This window comes from Oncorhynchus clarkii, chromosome 25 (genome assembly GCF_045791955.1).
Source record: "Oncorhynchus clarkii lewisi isolate Uvic-CL-2024 chromosome 25, UVic_Ocla_1.0, whole genome shotgun sequence".
NCBI lineage: Eukaryota > Metazoa > Chordata > Actinopteri > Salmoniformes > Salmonidae > Oncorhynchus > Oncorhynchus clarkii.
Genome location: NC_092171.1, coordinates 32,458,742 through 32,463,913, shown reverse-complemented (window position 1 = coordinate 32,463,913; position 5,172 = coordinate 32,458,742).

The window sequence follows — 5,172 nt, the reverse complement described above, 5'->3', positions numbered from 1 at the left end:
GCTCAGTTGGTAAAGCATGGCACTTGCAACGCCAGGGTTGTGAGTTTGATTCCCATGGGGGAACAGTATGAAAATGTATGCATGTAAGAAAAGATCATTGAGACCACATTTTGTGAAGAGTCAACATACACAACGTTACTTTTCACACATGAAAACAGGCTCAAGGGACAACCAATTGAGGAATTTGTGGCGAAGATTCCAGACCCTCAGAAACGAATTCAGAAATGCCAAGGGCAATATCATGTATTTAACAATTAAGTCCCTCAAAGACCATTGAGCTTCTTGACAAAATTGTCATTGAGTGTTCACATTGTATTTATCACATGTGCCGAATACAACTGGTGTGGACTTGGAAGTGAAATGCTTGCTTATGAACCTTTCCCAATGATGCAGAGTAAAAATTATATGATCATTTAAAAAAATAGTGAGAAGAATAAAATAAAATACACAAGAATGGAGATGCAAACAGGGAGTCTCTGTACCAAATCAATGTGCAGATGCACGAGGTATTTGAGGGATTTGAGGTAGATATGTACATGAAGGCAGGATAAAGTGACTAGGCAAATGGATAGATAATAATAAGAGTAAAATGAAGAACAGAATAGCAACAGCAAACGATCAAATTAAATGTTATTTGTCACATGCGCCGAATACAACAGACCTTACAGTGAACTGCAAACTTACAAGCACTTAACCAACTGGCCAGTTTTAAGAAGGATAAAAAGTGTTAGAGAAAGTATTAACTAAAATAAAATGAATATATGAAAAATAAGAAAATAACAGAGGCGAGGCTATATACAGGGTGTACCGGTACAGAGTCAATGTGCGGGGGCACTGGCTAGTCGAGGTAATTGAGGTAATATGTAGGTGGAGGTAAAATGACTATGCATGGATAATAAACCGAGTAAAAGCAGCATAAAAAAGGGGGTGAGGGGAGGGGACAATGCAAATAGTCCGGGTAGCCATTTGTTATGGCTTGGGGGTAGAAGCGGTTTAGAAGCCTTTTGGACCTAGACTTGGCGCTCCAGTACCGCTTGCTGTGTAGTTTCAGAGAGAACAGTCTATGACTAGGGTGGCTGGAGTCTTTAGCATTTTTGGGGGCATTCCTTTGACACCGCCTGGTAAAGAGGTCCTGGATGGCGGGAAGCTTGACCCCAGTGATGCACTGGGCCGTACGCACTACCGTCAGTAGTGCCTTGCAGTCGGAGGCCAAGCAGTTGCCATACCAGGCAGTGATGCAACCAGTCGGGACGCTTTCAAAGGTGCAGCTGTATAACTTTTTGAGGATCTGAGGACACATGCTAAATCTTTTCAGTCTCCTGAGGGGGAATAGGCATTGTTATGCCCTCTTCATGACTGTCTTGGTGTGTTTGGACCGTGATAGTTTGTTGATGCTGTGGACACCAAAGAACATGAAGCTCTCAACCTGCTCCACTACAACCCCGTCGATGAGAATGGGGGACGTGCATGGTCGTCCTTTTCCTGTAGTTCACAATCATCTGCTTAGTCTTGATCATTTTGAGGGAGAGTTTGTTATCCTGGCACCACACTGCCAGGTCTTTGACATCCCTATAGGCTCATCGTTCTCTGTGATCAGGCCTACCACTCTTGTGGCATCGGAAAACTTAATGATGGTGTTGGAGTCGTGCTTGTCCATGCAGTCATGGGTGAACAGGGAGTACAGGAGCGGACTGAGCACACACCCATTAGGGGCCCCCGTGTTGAGGATCAGCGTGGCAGATGTGTTGTTACCTACCCTTACCACCTGGGGACGGCCCGTCAGGAAGTCCAGGATCCAGGTACAGAGGGAGGTATTTCGTCCCAGGGTCCTTAGCTTAGTGTTGCGCTTTGAGGGCACTATGGTGTTGAACACTGAGCTGTAGTTAATGAATAGCATTCTCACGTAAACTACCGTTCAAAAGTTTGGGGTCACTTAGAAATGTCCTTTTTATTGAAAGAAAAGCTCATTTTACGTCCATTAAAATAACATAAAATTGATCAGAAATACAGTGTAGACATTGTTAATGTTGTAAATGACTATTGTAGCTGGAAATGGCTGATTTCAATGGAATATCTACATAGGCGTACAGAGGCTCATTATCAGCAACCATCACTCCTGTGTTCCAATGGAACGTTGTGCCGTGCTTCCCTTTGTAGTCCATAATAGTTTGCAAGCCCTGTCACATCTGACCCTTTAGTTCAGTGCGGATGTTGCCTGTAATCCATGGCTTCTGGTTGGGGTATGTACATACGGTCATTGTGGGGACGACGTAATCGATGCTGTTGTGGTGACTGATGTGGTGTACTCCTCAATGCCATCGGAAGAATCCCGGAACATATACCAGTATGTGCAAACAAAACAGTTCTGTAGCTTAGAATCTGCTTCATCTGGCCACTTCCTTATTGAGCGAGTCACTGGTACTTCCTGCTTTAGTTTTTGCAAAACCTCGAGACTTCCTTAATATTAGATTTCATGCACCAGCTGTTATTTACAAATAGACACAGACCGCAAACCACTTGTCTTACCGGAGGCAGCTGTTATATCTTGCTGATGGAACAAAAACACAGCCAGCTGTATGTTATCCCTGTCATCGTTCAGCCATGACTCGGTGTGTGTGTGTGTTGTGTTGTGTGGGAGTGTAGTGTTGTGTTGTGTGGGAGTGTAGTGTCTGTGAGTGAGTGTGTATATCAAGTTTATAGTTTCAAGTTTTTAATGTCACATGTACAGTAAATGCCTTTCTTGCAATCTCAACATTGTCTAGTAAGTGTGCGCACACTCTGAGAAAAAAAGGTGCTATCTGGAACCTAAAAGGGTTCTTTGGCTGTCCCCATGTGGGAGCCCTTTGAATAATGCCTTTTGGTTCCAGGTAAATGCTTTTTGTTCCAGGTATAGCAATTATGGGTTCCATGTACAACGTTTTGCACAGAGGGTTCCACCTGGAACCAAAAATAAATACAACTTTAACATGCTGTTGTATGGAACACACTGGCCATATGGGTAGTCCTATAAGCTACTTAATTTTGGTAAGATTTGTTTTTCAAATGTAAGCCTAGATCTTTCACATGATTATTCCTTCAGTCTTCATTTTCTTTACCTGCTTGCCTCTCTCCCACCTGGAATTTTGTTAACAGGCATAGAAAGCAATCATTGCTGTGTCTACTCCATGTCTAGATGTTTAGATTTGTGTTTTGTTGGTGTGTATTGTTATACTGCTCAAAATATCTTAAAATATAAATATTCCAAAAAGAAAAGGGGATGCAATTTACCAAGAATAACTGAACGTCACTTCATCAAGTAAGCAGTCCAGGTCCTAGGACTATTTTCCAGTGTGTGTGTTTCTTTGTCTGGCGGGCGCCACAGAGTCTGGCTAATGCCCATGCTCACCTTTTCTCCCCCTCACTTGAGAGAATGCTATTACCTCCACTTCGTGGCTTCAGCCAATCAGATTCTCCCCATGCACCCCACACTCTGCCCATGCAATGATCACGACGATCTCTGATTGGTCAGATGCTCCTAGCCAGCCCTGCGCTGGTCAGACATGTCCGTTGCAAATTTCTGCAAGGGTATAAATATTTCCCTGGCCCTGACGGGGTTATCATGTGTAGAGTTTTGTGCATGGAATTCGTGAACACAAATACCTTTACAGGACCATCCTCATGTACTTGACTATTTGTGTGTTTAAATAAAGTTCCCTGTGTGTTAACTCTTGGGCTGCCTTATTCCCCTCTAACCGGAGGCAGTCACAAACCAGTAGAATACCTAGAGCCAGGTTGCTCTCTTTCATTATTCATTGTTACTGTATGTTTTTTTAATCATGTACAACTGAGCCATATATTTAGAGTTCTGACAACTTTTAGAATGGACTCCATTAGTGCCTTTGAGCATTGCATGAGAGATAAACAAGCTCCTTGTTATGAGGTTGTGGAAGCACAGAAGCTGCAGTTGTTGTAGTTTCTTGCAGACTCAGTTTTCGTTTGGACCTATATGGCATCATGGCCTCTACTGCAGTTTAACTCAAGGAGGCCTTTACTATTTACTGAAAGTAAAAACTTCAGATACACATGAAATTAAACAAAATAGTATAGCATGACAATGATAGTCAGTGGATTTGATACTTTTCCACGTGCTCAAACCACTTTACATGTAATAGGGGGAAACTGACCCAACTCCAATGGACCCGGATTGGGGTCTGGTCATACTGGTGTCTCGGCGAAAATAAACATGTGAGAGATAAAGGAGGACAGGTAACCATGCTGTTAGTCTGTAGCTATGAGACTTCCCTCCTACTTGAAGGATCAGATGTATTTATTTATTTAAATGTTACCTTTATTTAGCTAGGCAAGTCAGTAAGAACAACTTCCTATTTAAATGATGGCTTGCACCTGTCAAACCCAGACAACACTGGGCCAATTTTGCACCGCCCTATGGGATTCCCCATCACAGCCAGTTGTGATACAGCCTGGATTCAAACCAGGGTGTCTGTAGTGACACTTCTAGCACTGAGATGCAGTGCCTTAAAGTGCTGCGCCACTCAGGAGCCCCAATGAGCAGAACAGAGAATGAGGGAGAAAAAAATGACTACAAGCAAGCAAGAAATAAATAGAGAAAGGGAGACGGTTGGAATGCATCCACCTACTTAAAAGAGTAACTGTTTCAACACACAATGGCACCTTTTTTTTAAGGGGTGTGGCGCCATTTTGGATGCCCGCCATTTTGCGAGTTCCGTCTAAACTTTGCTAGATTGAGATTCTTTTGCCGTTAATCTTTACTTCATTTTCACAAAATATGTCCGCTACCATTTAACCGACAAGAACTGTTGAACATCAGATCGGCAGTTACTCGACTTATCTGTCCTGGGCTCTTTCTGTACTTCCGACCCAATTTACGGGGTATCTTTACAGAGGCAAGAGAGTGGGGGTCCTGGTGAGATTAAGGCGAAGGGAAAACCGACCACCTTTTCCCTCCATTCTATTGGCCAGTCACTTGATAAGATGGATGACCTCCGATCGCGGATTTAGTAAGGGACTCTAGTAATTGCAATATTCTCTACTCTTCTGAAACATGGCTATTGGACATGATACAACTGGATGGATTCTCCATTCACTGAGTGGACAAGACAGTGGAGTCAGGGAAATCGAAAGGGGAGGGGTTTGCCTCTTCATTAACAACAA